This window comes from Acomys russatus, chromosome 15 (genome assembly GCF_903995435.1).
Source record: "Acomys russatus chromosome 15, mAcoRus1.1, whole genome shotgun sequence".
NCBI lineage: Eukaryota > Metazoa > Chordata > Mammalia > Rodentia > Muridae > Acomys > Acomys russatus.
This window is the reverse complement of record NC_067151.1, coordinates 44,547,737-44,571,676: the sequence shown is the minus strand read 5'-3', so window position 1 is coordinate 44,571,676 and position 23,940 is coordinate 44,547,737. Positions and strand designations below refer to the sequence as shown.

The 23,940-nt window shown below is 43.2% G+C and overlaps 1 protein-coding gene and 1 pseudogene across 1 annotated transcript in view; one reads left to right on the top strand and one right to left on the bottom strand.

Annotated features, from left to right (window-relative positions):
* Positions 1-23,940, bottom strand: part of Ppm1l (protein phosphatase, Mg2+/Mn2+ dependent 1L) — a 241,413-nt gene that overhangs the window by 122,012 nt on the left and 95,461 nt on the right. The gene's annotated exons all lie outside the window — the stretch shown is intronic.
* Positions 1-23,940, top strand: part of LOC127199590 (NEDD8-activating enzyme E1 catalytic subunit-like) — a 61,531-nt pseudogene that overhangs the window by 239 nt on the left and 37,352 nt on the right.

Genomic DNA, 23,940 nt, shown 5'->3' with positions numbered 1-23,940 from the left:
GAGTACTGGGATGAAAGGTGTGCGCCAAGCACGGAACCATTCCAGTTTTTGTTAGATCCATGTGCAGTTCTAGTCATTGGAGCTGGTGACTTAGGATGTGAGTGTTCGTCAAATCTGGCGTTGTCTGGTTTTAGATAGATGCATGTTATAGACATGGACACTGGGTGCATGTGGTGGAGGCTGCCTTCCATCCTTGCTGTTCCTCGGTTGAAATGCTAATCAAGTTAAGGAAGTTGTTGCGATGCACATGGGCCCTCGTGGCCTCCTTCTCAGTATTAGCCAAGGAGACAAAGGCTCTTTTCTAACACTGAAAATGGCAGAAAATCTACGTCCTAGATGTTAATTCTCATCTCCTCTAGCAGACTTTAGTCACATTGATGAATGTACAACAACACTAGAGAAAATATGAGCTCTGCAAAATTTTGGATTTAATCATGAAAGAAAAACAAAATAAATGCATTTATTTTTGCACATAATCATTTAAGTAATCATTATAAACATCTCTGAACTTATTTTGATCCTTTACAGGTCCTCCTTACTTTATTGAATCCAAGTTCATGCCCATTTTTTGGATTTTTTTGGTTGACTGTGAGTTTAACATTTTCCTTTGTAGAATGTCATGGATGCGGCTGTGTGGTAAATATTAATTATCTATGCAATATTTATTTTAGACCAGTCATAAACCTCAGGGACAGCAGATATTTCCTGGGCAAAAGTATACAGCACCATTGGCTATCTGGGGGGCTGTAGTTAATTTCTTTCTCTGGGAAATTTTGTGCTATTTCCTTCCATGACTTCATCTGAGAATATAGTTTTTATTTAAGCTGAAAAATGTTGAAAGATCCAAGGCTGAAGCCGCTTCCGGGTTCCTCAATGACAATTCCTAACAGCAACTGGCCCCACATTTCAACAGGACTCAGTATTTTAAGGACTTTTTCCACAGACAACTTCATATTACTGTATGTGGCCTGGACTCTCATAGCCAGAAGACAGATCAATGGAATGTTAATATCATTCCTAAATTATGAAGATGGTATGGTAAATTGTGAAGTTGGATCCACGCTCCACTGCCCCTTTGCCAGGCTTTAAATGGACTGCCCAGGCGATTTTGCCTGGAATGGCTGATTGTACTTAATGCACACTGGAATTCTATCTACCACAGGTCACTTTCCTCATTTGCACCATTGCGTCTACACCTAGGCTACTAGAACACTGTACCAAGTACATAAGAATGCTGCAGTGGCTTAAAGAGCAGCCTTTGTAGATCGGGCTCCATTAGATGAAACTCAACACCTTGGGTGGGTTTTCCAACAGTCTGAAGCAAAGTGTCACAGTATCATATTGGAGGTGTTACCTACGGACTCAGGAGTCAACTCCTGCAGCAGCTTCCACAGATGCAGCCATTGCCACTGAGGCTTTGGAGACAGCCACAAGTGCATACAGTCCCCTTAATAGTTTTAGTTTGTAGCCAATGATGCAGACGGGTTATACGCATCCGCTTTGAAGCTGAGAAACGTGAAAACTGCCCCGCTTACAGTCAGCTTCCTCAAAACACTCAGTGTTCCCTGTCAGTTATACTAGAGGAGGTTTTAGACTATCTAACCAATAGTGCTTCTCTGCAAATGAAATCTCCCGCGATTACGGCCACATCAGAGGAAAAGGAGGACACCTCACTGACAGTAACATATACTGAAGATCAAACAAGGCCAAAGCCTTGCAAGTTGTTAAAAGACCTAGGACTCATCAATGGGCAAGAATTGGCTGTTGCTGACATCATATATCATGTATATGATGTCATATATATTCATTCATTCATTATATACATAATGAATAACTCCTTCCAACTTCATCAACTCCTCCTGAAGAATGAACCTCGAGGTTGGGCTGGTAAGAGCTCTCACTAACAGTATGGACAGTGGTGCCTAGAGAGAAAGCTTATGAACAAGCGCACTGTTTCACCAAAGCAGGGTGGGTTCATTACTATGGTCAAAGGACATATTCCTTGGCTTGCATTTCAGCATCCACGATGTATAGAAATGTATCCTTGGATGGAAATGAAGAATTAAGTTTTAAGAACATTAAATATTTACAACCTGACATTTAGAGTATATCAGACATTGGCTGTTTCTTCATTTACTACTCATATAACTGTGGCTATTTAAATGTGTATTAACAATTGTAGAGTTTCACTTGTCTATAATAATTGTTAAGCAGTATTACAGCTTAATATTTATACATGAAAATAGGATATGTTTTCATGTGTTTATTTGCAACACCACAGAGGCCAATATGCACAACTTTAAAACCATGGCTATTAAAAAAATTAATGATTGAACAGTTACCAACATTTTACACAACTTATTAATAAAGTTGTACACCATCTAAACCCAAAGTGTTTATTGTGTTCATGAATCTGAAGTCTGGACAGGGACTCAAGATAGCTTCTGTCTGTTCCACTCAACGTCAGCTGGGTCGGCTCTTGGATGCAGCTGGGAAATCATGTGATAAATTGCTTATTCACAAATCTGTCCTGTCACCAAACCAAGAAAACAGCTGGGGGCTGGACCAGCTGGGGCTCCTCTGGCATTCTTCTTCAACTGTCATCTTTCCAAGTGATCTCCCCTACATGGTAGACTCAGGGGACCTGGAGTCAGGTCCCTCTAAGACAAACTGAAAATTATGCAAAGAGGCCAGCGAGACAGTGCAGTAGGTAAAAGCAGCTCGGATGAGTTGTACACTCTGTGGTACGGGTGTCGCTCCTACTATGAAATACCTGAATGAAATTTTCTTTCCAAAGGGAAACTTGGTTTTTGCTCCTGGTTTTAGAGCTCCAAGGCCACGGTCAGCTGAGCTGATGCTTAAGACTGTGACCATGCATCTCACTGAAGCGGACGATGGCAGAGGGGGCTGTTTACCTCATCGGAGTAGGGGGATGGTGAAGCAAGGACGATGTTGGGGTCCTGACAGTCCCTTAAAGCGCACACTCCCAGGGACCTGGCTTCTTAAAGGCTCTACCTCATCACAGCCCGGCAAAGAAAGACTGTGACATAGGGCCCTTTAGGGGGACACTTATTTAAAAACAAACAAACAACAAGAAACCCATAAAGGGAATGAGGCCCAAGCTGAAGTGACATTGCCTTTTATGGCGTAGCCTTGTAACTCACACTGTTTCCATCCCAAAGCTGTTCTGCAGATTTCCCTGGGTTTAAGGAACGGGACCACACCTCTCCCACCTCTCAGTGGAGGAGTGTGAGGCCACTGTGCAAGAAGAACTTACAGGATAAATAGGGTATGTATGAGTGGGACCAGTGTTTGAAAATAGGCTCTGCCTCAGTTACCCTGCTTTTCACACAGGATACTGTTCAGGGCTTTGATTTGATGCCACAGGAGCCAATTTTGGCAGGCTAATAGGGATTTCCTTGGTCATGTGTTGAGGGCTCTAAAACGTGAAGGGAAAGGTGGAAGGCCAACCCGGAAATGAAACAGTATTGTGAGAGACTGAAGGGAGGCTGCCAAGAGAAGTCAACACACACCTTTGTCATCAATGCTGTGACTGAACAGCAATGCCTCTGGCCTCTCGGGGTCACCAATCATAAAAGAACAAACTGTCACTCCATCTTTGAGGCATGTCCTCACAGTCTGAGGTCTCAGACAATAGCAAAGGCTACTGTGAGTGAGCAGTGAATGAGGAGTGTTAATCGAATCCTCAATCCATGGTACGAGCTCATGTCTTCACAGCGACATTTACTGCACTCACTGTGATCAGAATTCTACTGGAACAAGGTCCAATTCTAAGCCTATGGACTCCCCCGCGCCCCCCTCCCCCACACACACACACACAATCCGCTCGCTGTCTTCACAGAGAACAGGCTCGTATACCGGGTGAAACACAGGTGGCAGCCAGCATCTGCCTTGAACTGTTGGGAATGAAAAAGAAAAATCTAAGTGATGACTCAGTTGCCAGCTTGCCACTTAGCTCCTGGTGTTCTGGGTGATTTCTGTTGCTGACTGTAGCAGCAACGCTCAGTAGAAGTGGTAATTCTAACGCTGGGGACAGACACCACAGCAGACCTGACAGCACCCCTACCTTGGCGACAGACTCGCTTGCCTTGCTCTATTTAGTAGCCAAAGGGAAGCACTAAGTACTGCTGGGAAGTAAAGACTCATATGAAAGGTAGCTGTGTGGAAGGAAATGCCACACTGACTTTCTTTTTTAAAATCGCTGTAAGCAACGTCAAAATCTTAGAATATAGGAACTATGTAAACCTGTCGTAAAATTTTGAATGTAAGTGCCAATAGACAATCCCGAAACATAGCAACTACAACTTCTAAATGTGTGGACTAGTAGCATTTGGTGAGTTTTCTTATACTAAGAATAAATTAAAATGCAGTCTTTTTTTTTTTTTTTTCTGTTGCTCCTTCTCAGCATTAACTCTGATTCTGTCTCTTGTCACGTAAGTGAGCACAAAAGGTCAAGTAAATATAACTTTCATGAGATCAGGGGACCTGGCTGGTGTGTCACACTCACTACTGTATCCCCAGTTCCTGGTGGAAAGGATATGACGGGCACTCAATAAACACTGACGACTGCCATCGTCAAGTGTTTTAAGATTGGCTTTATTTTTAATGATGTACACAGGAGTGCAGTGTCGGGGGCAGACCAGAGCTGTCAGATCCCCGAAGCTACCCAATGTGGGTACTGGGGATTGTGCTTGGATCCTCTGGAAGAACATTACTCATTCTCAACCAGTGAGTCATCTTTCCAACCCTTGGAGAAAACAACCAGAGCAGGCATGGCAGCTCATGCCTATAACCCCAGTCACTGGGAGGCTGAGACAAGATGGCAGTTCAAGGTCAGCCTCAGCTATATGTCAAGTCTGAGGCCACCCTGGGATATGTGAGACTGTGTCTCAAAAAATTATGTTCTAAAAAATTTTTTTAAGTAATCTAATTTCAGAGGAAAAATAAAGCAATACTATCTAAGGACTTTTACTCTGGGTATCTGATGCTATCAATATACTCCCTAGATCCCTCTCTAAAATGAAGTGTAAAAGGAAGTTTTAGTTGCCTAAAGTAATTGTCATCTCCAAAGCCTACTGCCTCCATCTGCTAACCTAGGCCTACTCCTGGAAGCTTCTAGCTTCTGTACAATCCAACTTAGGCCTAGAATGTTTTCAGCCTCTGAGACTTACTGCTTAATAAGCTTTCTTGTTCTTTCTGAGCTCTGGGCTGGCTGGTTCAACTCAGCTGTTCTGGCTCAAACTCCTCTCCCAGTAGACTTATTCAATCTGGCTTTTCTTTTGGCCTCCGAATTGCTCTGCTTCGCCTCAAAGTAACTCAGCAATCTGCTCTTATCTTCTGGTTTCTTCTCATTCTCTGGCTCCTTCAGTCTTCACTTGAGTTCTCTCTCTCTCTCTCTCTCTCTCTCTCTCTCTCTCTCTCTCTCTCTCTCTCTCTCTCTCTCTCTCGCTCTCTCTCTCGCTCTCTCTGTCAGGTAAAACTGCCTTGTAATGGAATTTTTGGTTTCTTTGTAAACTCAGTTGTGTTACGTAAATATGTTTTTGTTCTAATCCCAAGTGTGGGACGTTAGTTTGAGTTTTAGCTTCTCCGTGCCTGTTAATTGTCTCCTGTGGGGCTCGGCTTTTGCCTTCCTAGCACTTCATGGAGAGGGGCGTGGTCTAGGGCTCTGAGGACGTAAGTAAGAGGCAGCACTAGTGGTGAGTAGCTGTTTGAACAGACCAGAGAAAGACTGAGAGAAATGCTTCAGGGAGCAGCAGCTTGGGGGAGACTGCTGGCAGTGTTTGCTTTTGACAGAGATGAGTAAAGCCCAAAATAACCCAATTGGCCCTATCCAGCTAAGAGAAGTAAACGGACCCTCTCTCTCCACTAACCTGGGAGGCCTAAACATCCAAAATTGTGTGTGTGTGTTTGTGTGTGTGTGTGAGAGAGAGACAGAGAGAGAGAGAGAGAGAGAGAGAGAGAGACAGAGACAGAGACAGAGAGACAGAGAGAGAGAGACAGAGACAGAGACAGAGGGGCAGAGAAAGACAGAGAGAGAGGGGCAGAGAGAGAGAGAGAGAGGCAGAGAGAGACAGAGACAGAGAGCATGCACTCACTACACTGCCTCCTCTCTCTCTGCATTGCCCCTTAAATAGTTTCTCTTTCCTCTCTGTTCTCCTGAGAGTTGGGTGTATCCTATTCTGTTAAATCTTTCTCTGATTCGTCACTCAATTAAACATCACTTTCAAACATGGGTGTTTTCTTCTACAAACTAACTTTATCTTCATTATTTGGGGTTAAAGGCATATATGATCGCACTTGGACCTAAGCTTTTCTTTACCTGAAACTTGCTCTATGCCAGGCTGGCCTTGAACTCATATCTATATGCCTCAGTCTCCTGGATTAAAGGTGTGTTTGTATCCCAGCCCGATTACAGAGACCTAGAAGATCTTTGGATGTAATCTCTTGCCAGAGCAGCCATATTCTGGATTAAAATTCCTCTACAATGAAGATGATGCTTTAATATTTACCCCCTTAGCCTGACAGCAAATGGCCAGGACACACGCTCACTAAATCACCGAGCGTTTGCTGACTGTTGCTTCAGTGCACACTAACAGCGCTTGGCACCTTTCAACACTGAAGGAGCGCCTCAGTACGGCAAATGACTTATTTCTCCAGGAAGACTGTACTGAGTACGATGAGAAGAGATCTGTACTGCACACAACACAGCTTCAGTACTAAGGATCAGATGAAAACAAGAAATAACGGAGAAGCAGGATGCTCTAGCTCCAACACCAATGCAGATGCTTTCTTACCAACACTCATATGTTCTAACTTTGCTACTGAATCTATAAGAACCACAGGAAAAGGAGACACTTTAATAAGAAGACTTTGAATGACACCTAAATGTGAAATACTCTTCAGTATTATAAGGAAAAGGGTGGAGGTGGGATAGGGAGATGGGGGGTTGGGGACATTGGGAGGGAAGGAGACAAGGAAATAAACACCCAAGGGCTGCAGAGCCTGTTGAAATGAAGCGAGTCACTGTATGTCAGAACCAGAGGTAGTCTTAAGGTGGTAGGAGCCGTGCCGCATCACCAGAAAAGCTATCCTGGGAGGATTAAAGACCACATGGACAAGCCAAAAGGTGGGTAGAAAGGAAGGGGCTGAGGGAGGGGAAAAGAGAGGAAGAAAGGGATGACATCCCCCGACCAGCCAGTCCCCTAACTGTACAAGGGAGAGGCTGAAATGACAGTGAACATGGAAGAATAAAGACCAAATTGTGTCCAGCTTAAAAGAAATCTGCAAGCCAACCTCATAGGGTAGAATTAGGATTATATTTAGCCTCCAGCTGGGTGAGTTCTTAGTTCACTGTCCAAATATGTTTTAAAGGTCTTTCTCTACCTTCGCCGTCAGCGTTCAGTCTCAGCTCGTCACTTAGCAGAAGAAAGAACAGCTAACGCCGGGTCTGGAGAAGAACACACCTTGTGCATGAAGGCCTCTGGGAAGACACCTCTTCCTCCTCCCATTCCCGCTCTGCCCACTCGAGTTCAGATCCTACCCAAAACAGATTCCAGCAGCACCAAACATAAGAAAATTGTTTGTGGAAGTGTAACAGCAGAGTCTAAAACTGAATATATATATATATATATTAAATATATATTAAATATATATATATATTAAAATGAATTTACATATGCATGAATGTGCTGGACTGGAAAGGGAATAAAATTTTCAAAGCACATTAAAACGGATCCTTGGATTTCAAGCCAACTACTTTGAAGTTGTGTATTTAAATTTCCAGATTTTGGATCCAATCAAAGGGTCATGCTATTTAATTTCTGAGAAGTTACAGACGCATGCTCAATAGACTAGAAAGGTCCCACTTCTCGCCAAGATTTAAAAAGAAAAATTTCCCACGGCCACCTTTGCTTTTAAAAATTATTAATTCATGATTTGCCAAAGGCTAAAACCATGCTTCCACATTTAAGTGAAATGTTACAGAAGAGGAATTTAAATAATCCTCTATTAATCACTCTGTTTTCAAACGTTATATGTAAAGATCTCTCTTATGTGGGAGGCCTTCAGTAAGTCTAATTATGAGCTTCAGAGCCACTAATTACAATTACAAGGCTTCAGATTCAATGATTTTAAAGCCATCTGTACCCTGCCAAAGCAAAGCAATGGCCGTGAGCCACTGACCTTCATTGTTGACCACAAAGGCACAGAAACGTTTCCCACTGCTTAGTCTATGCCTTGACTTACTAGGACACTTTCAATTATTGATCACTAGTGATTACTACGCCCTACAACTGCCACTTCCCAAAAGCAAGAGCTCTTATATAATATGCTTTTTTAAAATGTATAATAAAATAAAATCCATCTTCTAGGTCCAGTGTTTCTCCTGTGAAATAAATAATCTTGTATGGTGTTGTTACATTCTTGGAGGCCATTTAGGGGCCAGTTCTTTGCTTCATTTTTTTTGGAAGGACAGGAGATGAGGTTTCTAGAATGGAGAGAGCTGCTACTGCTGAGGCTGTGGCTGCTGTTCCCTTCTACTGGACTGCCTTACCAGATTTGGTCTAGGAGAGGGAGGAGGTGCTACAAAAAACAATTAGTCCTGTCCTCAAGGCAAGTCTAAATTGTGCCGCCACAGAGACAGGTATCAAGAGGGACTAAGCTAACAGCAGGTGGCAGAGAGGTCCAGCAGTCAGGACAGCCTGTGATTCCAACAACAGTGGACAAGCCCCTGAACGGCAAGGTCTGCAGTGCATGTCCAGGCTTCTAGCATCTAAGCCCCTACATTTTTCAAGAGTTGTCTTAGAACAAAGCATTTCCATAGGCGTTCATGTTTACAACTGTTTGAATTTACTCGTTTATTCTTATTCATTTTAGACCCAGGGTCTCACGTATCCCCAAATGGCCTCAAATTGGCTATGTAGTGGTGGATGACCTTAAACTTCTGATCCTCCTGGTTCAATCTGCTATATTCAGCTGATAGGTGTGTAGCCCCATGCCTAGTTTAGACATCTTTCTTTCTTTTGAGTGCAGAAAATGAGCCCAAGGTTAAACACTGGGTGGGGGGGGGTAGTAGGGGGGGAGAGAAAGAGAGAGAGAGGCAGAAACCATGACTATCAAAAAAAAAAAAAAAAATTCTATTTCAATGTCCCTAATACTGGTTTTTTTTTTCCCCACATTCTGATATCTCTGACATTACAGGCAACATAGTCCAAGAAAAACAGTAGATCTGATAACCTGAAAACAAAATTTGAAACCGGTATGGCACAAAACACCATATATCTTGTGAAAAGACAAGGCTGAAAAGAATGTTTAAAACGTGCCCAACATATAGTTTCTATCCTTAATCACTAGAAGTTTTTACAAATCAGGCCAGAGCTGAGTAGAGAGGGAAAAATGGACAAAACACATGAACACGAAATTTACAAAGAAGAGACAGAAATGCCTCTTTACAGTTGTGCTGTTGTTCCACTGTAACTGTGTAGTCAGTCCAGCCTCTACCCTAGCGCTCCTGATTAATGCACTTAACCACTTTCGGTTGAAGGAAAAGCATCTCTGACCCACATACCACGTCTACATTTTACCAGCATGAGCTTGTTAAAGCCTCTCGCGCACTTTGTTCTATTTGATGAGGAAATCAAGGACACACACAGGTGGCCAGGAACAGCTGTGAAGGCGGCCCAACACAAAGCCATTAAATTCCTTAGAATATAATTTCTGCTGCTGCTGGTGTTTGTAACTTGCTCAAGTTTGCAGGTGCTGCAATGTCAAAAAAAAAAAAAAAAAAAAAAAAAAAAGGACAGGTCTGGTAAAGAGTGAATGAGCGACTGAGAGAAGGGCCAAGATTCCCAGTGTGAAGCTCTTTGTGGCCTCTGATCAACACAGATTTCTAGAGCTAGACAGATGAAAGATGTACCCCAAAGTGCAGCCATGATGTTCTACCCACAGCCGGTGAGAAAGTGGGACCTTATTTTATGAGGAACCCCTGTTTGCCTCCAGCTCCACAGATGACTTCTCAGTGTTGTGTGCGAGTGTCTCTTCTGGAAAAGCAAACGTCAACTATCATATTAAATATGTTTGATTCAAAGTACAGAGAACATGGTACTACTGGTGAAATGTAACTAAGAAGCCAAAAATCTCTATTCTAAAATATGCCTCTAAGCTTTGTCTACTTTCCTAAAACACAGAGTTTGCATCAAAAGTAAATGAATCCCTATTCTTCCAAATTTGAGGCGAGGCCCTGAAATCTGACCTCAATCTCTAGGCTCCCCTGAGCACTGAAATCTTGGCAGGGCATCTTGAAGACAAGCCATAGCCCTGGAAGTTGCCAAGGTTGAATCTGCTGCCAGACACCTCCCTCACCTGGGCATGAACACCACCATTACCAGGGCATAAACCTCGCCCTCATCAGAGCATAGATACCTCCCTCACCAGGGCATAAGCACCACCATCACCAGGGAATAGATACCTCCCTCACCAGGGCATAAACACCACCATCACCAAGGCATAGACACCTCCCTTGCCAGGGCATAAACACCAGGATCTTCCTTGACTCTGAGGCAAAGAAAACAGGTCCCTCACCCGTTGTAAAAGTATCAGATATTAAGTATACTCACTGTGCTGGATAGTTTTGTGTCAACTTGACACAGACTGAAGTCATCTCTGAGGAGGGAACCTCAATTGAGAAAATGCCCGGTGAGAACTGGTTGTAGGCAGGCCTGTAGGGCATTTCCTTAATTGATAAGTAATGGAGGAGGGCCCAACCCACTGTGGTTAGTAGCATCCCTGCGCTGGTGGTCCTGGGCTCTGTAAGCAGGTTGAGCAAGTCATAGGGAGTAAGCCAGTAAGCTGCACCCCTCCATGACCTCTGCATCAGCTCCTGCCTCCAGGTTCCTGCCCTGTTTGGAGTTCCTGTCCTGACTTCCTTCAAAGATGAACAGTTACATGGAAGTATAAGCCACGTAAACCTCTCTTCTCCAACTTGCTTTTTTGGTCGTTTCATCCCAGCAATAGAAACCCTGACAATAAGCACTCAGATATGTTCCCCTTAAATCTGAGATAAAACAGTAGAAATAAAAACAGTCTAGGAAGTCTGTTTGCCCTGGTACAAGGACACAATAGAATATAGACCTGATTTTAGACCAAAGTATCAGATGAGAATCTAACTTTAAAATCCCTGCTATGTCAATTGTAAGGTTATAGGTACTTTTAAGTGTTCATTAAAAATTCAAAAACAACCAACCGGTTTCCAGTAACTGCACATTATTTGCTGATTGCTTTCCCTCTCAGTTCGTTAGGAAGTTGTAAATTGACTCTAAAGAATATAAAAGGCACTAAAAGAAGGCTTTGTTTGAGTCTCAAAAAAAGTTATTCTGACTATGAATTAGAAAACGAGAGGTAATCAAATGTCACATTAATTGTTCATAACATCCCACAAATAAAGATAAGGAACTTAGAGACAACTGGGCTGAGTTTCGTGCCTTGAGATGGTTTTCTCTTGTCACACTTATTAACACAGTACCACAAAACTCACACTCCTTGTAAGAGATCTTTAAAATAACTAGACCGAAAAACTCAAAATTCAAGGGCATTTGGTGCCTTTATTACATGATACAGATCATAACCATCTGAAAGGTAAGTAGTGAGTATTTGGTAATCCTACAGTAAACACACAGATGCCGGAAGACACAAGCCTTTTGGAGAAGAGCGAGTGCTACTGTACAACTCTGCCTATTTTCCCAGACCCAGGCTTCAGTAGGCCTAAGTGAGCAAACTGCTCCAGGGGCCTTTTAGTTTATAAAACTAGTGTGTGGAACCACCTCTTTGGTATTAAAGGCCAGGGTGCGTCTGCATGGACAGTCTACTTACGATCAAAGACAGAAGAGTTTATAAGTGGGGGTGGGGGTGGAGGGGGTAGGAGAACTGGGGGGGGGGGCTTACTGTCTTGAAATCAGCTTTAGCCAGGTATTGTTCTAAGCAAGGCTGGGTAAGGAGTGGGGTAGGAGGGTGAATCTCCTTATTTCTAGAAGGAAGAGAAAAAAGCTACCAGCTGTTTCCACTCAAGACAGGCTTACTGAGTCTAAGTAGGATCAACTGGCAAGAAGACATTTTGTATATAAGAAAAATACCAAAATACATTTTCAGGAAAAAACACAATTGTCCTCCACTAACTCTGGATAGCAAGATACACACTTAATATTGCTTATTTGTATAGTAATTCCGTATGAACCTACCACCCACTGTTTAATAGCTACCCATTATCAGTACGAATAAGTCTATATATCTCACTGAAATAATTAACTGAAGTGTATTGATTTGATAAATCTGTATCATTCAAAGTATCACTGTATCATTTAAATCTGGAAATCTGGTAGAGGACACATTTGACAAAACTAAATTCAAATGAGGCATCACAATTTTAGAACTAACTGAAAGGGGCTAATTACTACACCAGCCAAGGGTATTGATTTTAAAACGGCTTCGGATTAGGCAATCTAGTAACACTGTCCTTAAGGTCAACAATAAAGGACTCTTTAGATGTCCCATCTCACCCATCACTTCTTCAAAGTGCCCTGAGGGCTGGGTGCAGGCGTTCTGGTGTCTCCATCACACACTTTAGGAGTCATACCTTTGTTGAGACTATCTTTCTGCAAAACCGTCTTCCTCATCAGTCACTATACTAAAGCCATGTTAGAGCCTGCTATTGGCCTTTTCAGAGGAGCTTGGCTCCCGCTTTCCCATGCTTGGCCTCAAAACTGGCTACACCAGAACAAATGACACCAATAGTGAACATAAGAGCACTTTTTAAAATTGGTTTGCAAGAACCCTTCCTTGTTTGGCTAGGTTTTAGTTAAACCTTAGAACCTTCATCCATGAGGTGTCTCTGTCTGCAGACACTACCTGGTAGATTATAATGCTGGCTTAGTTTGTTTTCTACATGGTACTGGAGGCTAAGCCTATAGGTGACTAAAGCAGTCTACCACTGAGCTACATCCACAGCTACTGGGCTTTTGCCTCAAGTTTGGGCACCTGCGAGATTCAAGCTCAGTTATTCATTTATTTGTTTGTTTGTATATGTGTGTTGGGTGCTTGTGGAGAGCCGAAGTTGACATCTGCTGTTTTCCTCAATCACTCTCAACCTTACCTGTACTGAGGCAGGCTCTCACTGAATCAGAGCTCTCCAATTCCACTTAGTCTTGCTAGCCACTCAAATCCATACGTGTGTGTGTGTGTGTGTGTGTGTGTGTGTGTGTGTGTGTTTAAGTATTTGGAAGGGTTTGACATAGGGTTTCTCTGTGTAGCCCTCCCTGTCCTGGAACTCACTCTGTAGACCAGGCTGGCCTCTAATTCACAGATCTGCCTACCTCTGCTTCCTGAGTACTAGGATTAAAAGCATGAGCCATCACCACCTGGCTTAAAATCCATATTTTTATAAATATAATTAGGTTTTGTTTTTGTTTTTTTTTTTAGTATTTCTACTTTGTACTTGAAGCTTTGAATTCATTGCCCACTTTTCTGCCTTCTCCTAAAGTCCACACTGCTATTCATTTCCTAGATGGGCCCTCTTCCAGAACATGTGACATAGTCACAGCACTGAGGAGAGTGAGAACAGTGAGTTTGAGGTCAGCCTGGGTTAAACAAGAAAAAAAAAACTTTAAAAATTGATAAATTTGATACTTTAAAGACTTCAACAACTTTCGGTGCCTTATTTCCTGTTGAAAAGAAAGCATTCTGTGTAATCCACCCAAAAAAACCAAGCCTTAGCTCCGCTGGGGAAATGCAATTATCTGTAGGCCCATCCTCTTTTATCTTACTTGGCCAAAGCAGATGCTCAGGAAAATACATCTGTAAAAAGAACTGACAAAGACTTGAAACCAGCCCTGCCTAAAGGGAGACAAAAAGACTTCTGGAGAATTCTACCTATGATTTAAACATCCTTTCGCAGAGTGGTCAGAAAGACAGATGAGAAGGGGATGTGAGTATTTAAAGCGAGTAGCAGGACCCTGGCAGTTCAACTGAGGATGGTAGCAAATTGAACAAAATGTCCTGAATTGGGGAAGAGACTCCTTGGTGTTCTTCAGGAGATCTCTGCCACTGCCGGATCCAGTTTCCATACCGACCCAAGGTTCCCTCACCTACCTGCACTCTCCCAGCTGGTTTATCCATCTCAGCCAATCAGCTGGGTTGGCTAACTTGCTCTCAGAGGTGTTCTTAACTAGGTTCGCACACCCTAAGGGGGCTTTGCAGAGGACTGTAAATCCTCTAGCACTGCACGCCTGACATTAATTAATTAATTAGAAAATGTCAAACTGCAGCAACATACTTGATATGAGTGACCCAGTCACAGCCCAGCAATTTTAGAGTCACCCTTTAAGTGTATATGTGAGTGAGTGTCCGTGTGTGTGTGTGTCTGTGTGTTTGTGTGTGTGTGCACGCGTGTGCATGCATGTGTGTGTATAGGTACATGGAAACCATAGGACAACCTTGGGTATTATTCTATATACACTGCAAAGCTTTTTTTAAGAAAAAAATAAATAAAACAAGGTTGCCTCAACATCCCGAAATTTGCAAATAGGCCAGCTGGTCAATCACACACACACACCACACACATGCAAGAATCCACTTGTCTCTATCTCCCCAGCACCACAATTACAAGCAACTCTACCACTGTCCAGTTTTTGGGCCTTGTCCTAGTTTAACTCCTATTGCTGTGATAAAGACCATAACCAAAAAGCACCTGGAGGAGGAAAAGGCGTATTATGCCCTGATCATACAGTCCATTCCCGGTGGAAGCCAAAGCAGGAACTCAAACAGGGCAGTGACCTGGAGGCAAAAACGGAAGCAGAAAACCATAGAGAAGGGCTGGAGAGATGGCTCAGAAGTTAAGAGCACTGGCTGCTCTTCCAGAGGTCCTGAGTTCAATTCCCTGAAACCACATGGTAGCTCACAGCCATCTATAATGAGATCCCATGCCCTCTTCTGGCGTGCAGTTGTACATGCAGACACAACACTGTATACATAATAAATAAATAGGCAAATCTTTAAGACACAAAGAAGGAAGGAAGGAAGGAAGTCATAGGGAAGCAGTGCTTACTGGCCTGCTTTACAGCATGGTTCACCATGCTTTCTTATACCGCCCACAACTACCTACCCAGCGATGGCACCACCCACAATGGGTTGGGCCCCTTCACATCAATGACCAATGAAGATCAAAGCCCACAGACCATGCACCATCTGATGGAGGCAATCCCTCACCCAGCGGCGCTCGCTTCCCAGATAACTCCAACTTGTTTCAAGCTGACGAGAATCTGAGAGAGCAGGCATGGATGCTGGGGACTGAACTCAGGGCCTGGTGCTTGCAAAACAAATTCCTTACCAACCGAGTCTCTCTCCAACCCCAGAGTTACTCTCTACAGTCACAGGACACCTGTCACACATAGCAGATGGCTTTACGCTTGGCTAGAGGGACTGGAGAGATAGCTCAGAGGTAAAGGACACCTGCTGCTCCTGCAGAGAACCCACATCTTCCTCCCAGCACCCACACCAGGCATTGTGCAATCCCCTGTAGCCCAGTTCCATGAGATCTGATGCTGTCATCTGGTCCCCACAGGCGCCAGTATATTCAAGTGGTGCACATACACACACACAGGCACACACACATACACAGGAAATAAAGGCTTAAAAATCTAAAGTTGGTGCTAGGATGGGAAGCGTCAGCTTGTTTCACCACCGGGTGATGAGAGCAGATGACCAACGAAGCTAAATGACCTTTAGGAACCGATCATTTAATAACAAACTGCATTTGGTGGTGGTGAGGTGTATAGACACACTAAGCAGAGAAGACTAAACTTAGCCGACTAGTCAACACTGGAGAAGAAGGCTAAAAGGCTAAAAGGCTAAAGCAGCGCCAGAGGCCTGGAGAGGCCCTTGATCGCTATCAACACTCCACTGTAGTTTCCTAGTTTACATTTACGTCCTCTAGGCACTCACCTGCGCTGAGATCCCCCAGGAGCCATGGAAAGCCAGGGTTGCTCACCAGTAGCTGCCCCTCCGGGAGTGGGCAGCAGAGTCTAGAGGGGGACAGCTTCCCGTAACTTGTTTGCCAGCAGCCTACCTGAAAACCCAGCCAGCTCCAAGTTCAGAGATAGAGCCTAACTCAAGGAAGACGTGACAGTGGCGGAACATGTCTTCCTCTAGCCAAGTGTGTACACATGTGCAAACTTACACACACACATACACACACACACACACAGATATTTTAATGTGTGATGTTTTATTTAAAATAAGATAATTTATACTCATCATAAGTTGACAGCATGCATGAAAATACATCAGGAGAAAATGGAAAAAACAAAAGTCACTAAGGTATTTAGTGGAGGAGGGTGTGTAAGAAAAACTCGTAAATGGATATACTGAGTGTTTGTCAAAACCAGCTGAGCATCCTCCTGCTGTGTAGCAATCTGCTCGATTTGTGTTTCTAAGAAAGCAACAGCCTGTCCTCATTTTTCTGTTAAGCAGACCTATAATTTGTAATAAATTGAAATAAAAATTAAAGAAGTATATTTTTTCCAATAGTTTTTTTAAAAGCTGATAGTCATTTTATTTGTGTTGCTATTTCACTTTGTTTTGTTTTGTTTTCATTACTACTTTCCACTTGGTCTATAATTTTCCCTAAGAATTGACTTGTTTGTGGGTTTGGCAGTTATTAGGATTTCAAAATTCTGTGTGTACAAGCACATGTGTGTGCGTACAAGTGTGTGGGTGCTTGTACGTGGGCATGGGATGGAGATTAAAGTTGCTGTGAATCTTTTTGGTAACAATGCCCACTAAGCACGACACAAAAGAGGTGATTGGCTATTCCAAGTATGAAAGCTGACACTCTGCTAAAAGCTTTCCTATCGCTAAATCAAAACCTACCTGTCTCCACACGCCCTCAGCATCTTACATGTATCAGAACTGACACATGTGCTACACTAATATTGTCTCAGAATTTGAGGTTCGGCCAGGCATCTAAGCCGATTAAAAGCCAAATGAAAAGTAAGAAGCAGGAAGGAGAGACTTATTCAGTGCACCACATGGGAGAGGGACAAAGAGGTCCAATAAACCCTCAAGTCTGTCTTCATCTCTGGGGTAATGAAGGGAAATTTAAGTTTAACCAAAGGGCCAGGGATATGTATGCACTTGTACGCAATCCAGTGTGGCCCCGCCCACATCTCTATCTGGGCTTCAGCCTCCTCTGTAAGGTGCTCTGAGGAGTTGTTAGAGCCCTGTGCAGTCTCCTTCCTAGAGTTCCACTCTTCCTTCTCAGAGCAGAATATTCTGGGGACGTTGCCATTTACTTGGGGCCCACTGTTCTAATCATCTGACAGCGACACTCAGAGACATAAGTGAATTTAGGATATTTTCATTTCTTCAAGGCAAGTTACAGTAGTTGATCACATGCCTTTTGCTAGCCTGTCAGTGCCTGAATCAAAAGGGGCTAGAAGTTTCCAGGCAACTATGTGAGGGAGTCCTCTTCACCTTCAGTAAGGGAGCGTTTTCATCAAGTTAGTTTCGCTTGATTTTACATTTTTAAAAAACATGTTTAGGGACAAAAGAATTTGGTTTCATTTATACTTTTAAAAATGAAATAGTAAAGGTACTTGGGGGCATGTAAAACACCAATAGCCACTCTTCTTCATCACCTTCATTTCTATCACCCTCATCATCATCATCACAGGGGTAGGCAGAGTAAAGAGTGGCACCACCCCCAGATGGCACGTCCTAGTCCCCCAACTCCTGTGACGTGATGGAAACGCATGGAAACACATGTGATAAAGTGCAAGGTTTTAGGTTCTCTTCCTAGATCATCTACGTGGACCCAAGGCACCCATGTGCGCACAGGGCCTAATACTCGAAAGGCAAGAATAATGGTGTTGGAACAGGTATACTATAATCCTATATTTATATTCCTACATCTATAATCCTAAGTGCTAGCAGGAGAATTGCAAGTTGCAAGCCAGCCTGGACTACATAACATGTTTCATGCCAGCCTGACTCTGTCTCAACAAAATGAAACAAAAAGAATGTCAACTTCAGAGGAGTGGAGACAGTGACTGAAGTGATGCCATTGCTGGAAGGAGGCTACGGAGCCAAGAAATCAGGCAGCTTCTAGAAGCTGGAAAGCAAGGGGCTTCCACAAGGATTGCAATTAGCCTTCTGAGGGCCATTTTCAGAAGCATGATCTGCAAAACTGTAAAAAAATAAGCTTGTGGCATTTTGTCAATAATTAAAATTTTTTTTGTAATTTGTTAAGTAACAGTTGGAAACACTATAATCTGTAGGGAATATGAGCTGTGTGACTTGGGGAGCTGGCCTGGAATAAGAGTGAGGTCAAGATGTGTCTACACCTCGAATATCTCACACACGGGAGAGAAAGAGGGCGGGGGGACAGACAGACAGACAGACAGGGGGTGGGGGCAATGAGAATGGGAGTGGGGCTGGGGAGATGGGAGATGGCAGCACTGCCTGGCACACTAGCACTACCCAGTAACCCAGCACCATCTGCCTGGCACACCAGCACCACCCAGTAACCCAGCACCATCCATCCACTTGGCACACCAGAACCACCCAGTAACCCAGCACCATCCGCCTGGCACACCAGCACCACCCAGCCAAGCAAACAGCCTGAGAGGGCAGCGCAGATTTCCTGGGACCCTCTGTGGGCTATGTAGTTGGAAGTTTTCATTTTTTTTATGGAGAAAGCTAATTAGTTTGACAATGCTCACTCCCTTCTTTCTGAACACTATGTTGGCCTCTACAGAAAGAAAGAAAGAAAGAAAGAAAGAAAGAAAGAAAGAAAGAAAGAAAGAAAGAAAGAAAGAAAGAAAGAAAAGAAAAAAAGAAAAGAAAAGAAAGAAAAGAAAAGAAAGAAAGAAAGAAAAGAAAGGAAGAAAAAGAAAAAGAAAAGAAAGAAAGAAAGAAAGAAAGAAAGAAAGAAAGAAAGAAAGAAAGAAAGAAAGAGAAATGAAATTAGAAACAAAATGACTACAAACCATCTTTAGTTCCACGAACACTTTGTAAATCATAATGAATGTGGCTTACAGATTATGTCATTTACCCTATTTCAAGCTTGAAGAAGTCATTTTCAACTAATTCAAGGATTTTCAATTATTTTAAACATCTATTCAACATAACCCAAAATGTATCCTAGTCATTCAGTAGTTCCTACATGTTCAAATGATGGCAAAATAGTTTTTAATATTTCATTGACTTAAGTATCTCTGGACTTCAATGCTTGACTGAGGTCAACAAGAAATGACACTGGAATTACGCTCTTTTTTAAGTTTTCTACTTTTTATTTAATGTCGTGATCACACCATGAGCCATCAAAATTAGATTTGTGTTATGGAAGTTTTGGTTTATGATATGTAAACATGGTTTTGTTTTGATCCCAAGCATAGGATATGGGGGCTGCTCCAGTTTGTCCACAGCTGATAACTGCCTCATGAGAGGGCATGTGACCTTTGTCAGCTGGGAACTGCCTCGTGCGGAGGTGTGGTCTTTGCCAGTGCAAATAAATGCCAGACCTAGAGAGAGACTAGGAGCTCCGAGAAAAAAAGGCTACTGGTGCTTCCCCATGCTGCTCCTGGTTGCTGTTGATGCACTTTGACAAGAAGTTGAAGATACCCTGAAAAGCAGACTGGACTTGCCCCAAAGAACCCAATAACCCTAAACAGCAGGAAGTAGCTAAAGAAAATAACGGCCCCCTCTCCCCACTAACCTTCTTTCTCTTCTACCTGGTGTTGCTGTATTGGAAGGGATTGGAGTGGAGAAGGGAAGAAGAGATACAGGAAACCAAATTAAAATTGATTTTAAAAAGTACACCAACATGTTTGTTACTGAGAAAGATAAAGGTTATAGTTTTATTTTCATCTTAATTTAAATTATGATTTTAGAATGCCATATGCCTACTAAATAAAGACAGGGTACACTGAACATATAATAAAGCTTAAGGACCAATATAAATGGGTAAAGTACCTGTAGTAAAGTGAGTGGCAGTCCTCAAAAGGATCCATGCTATGCCCATGAACCTATTACTGTTACCTTATGTAGGGAAGATATATGCTTGAATAAGTCTCTTGAGAAAAAGTGTTCACCTTGGGTTATCCAAGTGGACCCCATGTGCAACCAGAGACCCTTTAGACAAAAGGAGACAGAGGCTGGAGTCAGAGGAGATTTCAAAGGCAGCCAAGCCCTTTGTTTCAGACATCTGGCCTCCAAAGCCAGAAACAAATATATCTGTACTGTTTTAAGCCTCCACATTTATAGTGATTTGTAACAGCAGCAACGGGAACCCAACAGAGTGCCCTGACGAATATCTGTTCCCTATTAGCTGGAGAAGGGACACTGCTTCTGGTGAACTCCAAAGGACACAGAATTTGGATAGCATTTCATTACAAACAGATTTCTGCAGAAAATCACCTGAAGTGCAGATGACTGACTTTCTATAGAACCCCATTGGAGAAGCATAGTATGGACTCATTGGCTGCTGACTCTGCAGTCATGGAAGGGCTGGGGCCACCTCCAGCAGCTTTGTAAAGAGAAGGGTCTGGGTACTTGCCTCCTTATTCAGCACAGGGGCCTGTATGCATTCCGGTTAAATGCTTTTTCAGAAGAATGAGGTCAGGAAGAGATCAGCAACCCCGGGGTCCTGAATCAATGACTGAGATGTGCAGGTTTTCACAGGAGGGGAGGGGATGCATTGACACATGTTTCATTAAAGTAGAGGGGTGCTTCTTAATAACTATTCTTCTTTAGTTTCAGGGAAAAATTATATCTCCTCCCCCCAAAATGAGTCGTGGTGGGTGTTATGTTCTTGTGAGTCACAAGACAGCACACACACACACACACACACACACACACACACAAAACAACCAAAAAACAAACAACAACAACAAAAATAACTCAGTTGCTCCAGTTGATCTGGATGCTCAGCTGCCCACAATTCTCTAGCTCCTGATGTCACCATAAATCTCACTGCGCCAAATGGTTTCTTATCAACAATTTCCTTCTGAGGAGGGATAATAGCTGGCATCCTCCTTTATGAAGCACTAGTCGTGAACATTAACTTCAGAGTTCAATACATTCTAATCTCCATTTTCCCCCGAAGACTGAAGCTGAATTACACTTGATGATTCCGAAAATGATTTTTATCTATAGAACTGATAGGACTTTTTCTTCATCAGAGTGCACTCTAATCATCTATCCCTTAAAGGTAGGGGCTGCAACAATGCAGCCCATGGAAAGCAAACCCAGGACTTTATATTGAAAGAGAATGGGAAGTCTTAAGGGCTCAGAGTCTAAGCTGCAGCAAGAACAGCCTGGGGAGGAAGAGAGGCTTGGGGCAGTTACCCACCTCCCTCTTGCCTTTCCACTTCCTGGTTTGCACTTCCTGCTTTGACTCTCTTCATTCAAGGACGGACTCCCTTTTCTCACTGACAGCTAGCAGTTTTTCACTGGGCACGCATGTGACCCAGTGCACGCTCTCTGCAAAAGTTCCCTGTTGGCCCTATTTTCTGTTATCTACTTTAATGAGGTTTCTTATACCTCTACCTTCCTTCCACTAAGCCCCCAACACTAGGCAGAAGAGAGAGACGGTTAGTGGGGGAGAGGGGACAGGGTTCTCTTCACCTACTTCCATTGGGTTCTTCGGGGGCAAATCCAACCTCAGTGTCAGGATATCCAGCAGTCAGCCACCTTCCTCCTCCTCCCAGTCCCCCCAACCCCCCCCCCCAACTCTCTCACTCTGTCCCTTGAATGGTCTCTTAAAGCCTCCTCTGTGCTCTGGTATTTATACCCTCTCAGAGTCCTCAGAATTAAACTATCTGCCGCTGGCAAAGACCACACCCCTCTCTGAGCCACAGGAGGCCATTATCAGCTGTGGGCAAACTAAAGGCAGCCCCGTACAACATAACTGAGCTTTTAAAGGAACCAAAACTTTCACCAGTTCCCTTCTCTAAAATGCACCTCCATTCTTTCCACCAGAGCATCCTGTTAAGACACTGAACAGAGGGAATGCTTTCAATATATGACTACACTATTCTTTTCAAAGACGAAATGTTTACTTCTTCCAGGAAGATCTAATTTCCTAAAGAATGATTTACCTCAATTTGTACTTACTGTACTGTTAAGTCACCTCTGCCAAACAGCCTTGGGATCTACTGGCAAAGGTAGCTAGCTTCCTTTAAGGACTCACCATATTTGGCCTCAAGTTTAGATTTTCAAAGAAAAGAGAATAAAGGCTTTGATGGCCCTTTTCTAGCTCCCATAGACAATCAAAAATTCATCTATATAAATAACTACAGATTAAGCAGAGCAAACGCTGTCTTCAATTTTTAATCATCTCTCATGGAAGAAGCTGCCCTGTGCTTTTCTAAATGATGAAATCCCATTGTCCTACCCTCCAGTCTGAAATACACACACACACACACACACACACACACACACACACACACCAATTTAATCTCTAGCAGTGCTGACTGTCACAGTTGCAGATCGATGTCCAGGAGGCATCTGCTGAAATCACCAGGTTCTTATGTCCCAAGACTCTGAACACACAATTATTAATAGAAATAGAGATAATTAAAAATAAATAAAATTTTTTTAATTAAAAAAATTTTTAAATAGAGATAATTTATTAAGAAAGAAATTGGCTAATAAACAACAAAATGGCATATACTCCAAAGCGCAAGACCATGAGCCTCAGGACACTGACTGCCATGGCCCTCAATTGCATCAGCCTTTTCTGTGGGAGCCAGGAACTGAACTCAGATGGTCAGGCTTGGCAACAAGACCTTTACTACTGAGGTGTCATATGTTAGCCTTGATGTCACCCTTTCCAGTCCTTATTTTCTTGCCACATTATAGCTGAACTACATTTCAAGTTGTGACAGGAGGAGGAGAATAAAAGTAAAAGTTATGAGACGATGATAATGACAGGTACATCTTTCAGAGGAGTATACGGACAACAATGAACAGAAATGCAACTTGTAAAATAAGCATCCTCCTTTCTTGGCGTCTGTGGTGACCTAGAGTCAGCTACAGGCCAGCTCAGTAGACCTGCTCCTTGCGGAGCCAAGGGGAGAAAATGGTGACTGCAGCCATGACATAATAAGAACAATATACTTGCTTGCTCTCTGACCCAGTTGCCTGGCACAAAGCTTCTAACTCCTTTGGAATCCCCAACAGTTATGAATTTCTTTTGGTATGCTAATGAGATGACTGGTGGCTGAGGGGTCCTGCATAGCCTCTGGAAGGAGGCTGGTTGTCAGGGCAACTGACCCTGATTGGCAAACTGGGGCTTTCCACCTTTGCTAGCTCCCAAAGTCAAGGGAGGTGGAGCCTGAAGACTCCGGATGCTGATCTAACCATTCTAGCTTGTTTCTGTTGCTATGCCCAAAAGCAACTCGGGGGCGTGAAAGTTTTTATTTGGACTTCGGTTCCAGGTTACAGCCCATCATTTCAGGGATCTCAAGCAGCTAGTCACGTGCTATGTACAGTCAAGAGCAGAGTGGGAAACTGCACCCACTCTGCCTGCTCGCTGCTAGCTTTGGCTCCAATCTAGCTTTCTCCAGTCCTAGATGACTTGGGAGTCTATTCCGTTTTCCCACATCAACCAACAATCGAGATGATTCCCCAGGAACATGCCCACAGGGCACCTTGATATAACAAGTCCTCAGCTGCAGCCACTTCCCATCTGGTTCTAGGTTGTGGCAAGTAGACACTTAAAACCAACCAGTGTAGTCGTCGACGGCTAATGTTTTAATATTCCATGACTATATAATAAGGCCCCTCAGAAGCAATTCCACAAGGACGAAGTGTAGAGGGCATCCATGCTCAAGAACACATGCCTGGAGAGTTCGGGAGCCCCTCCCCTGCATT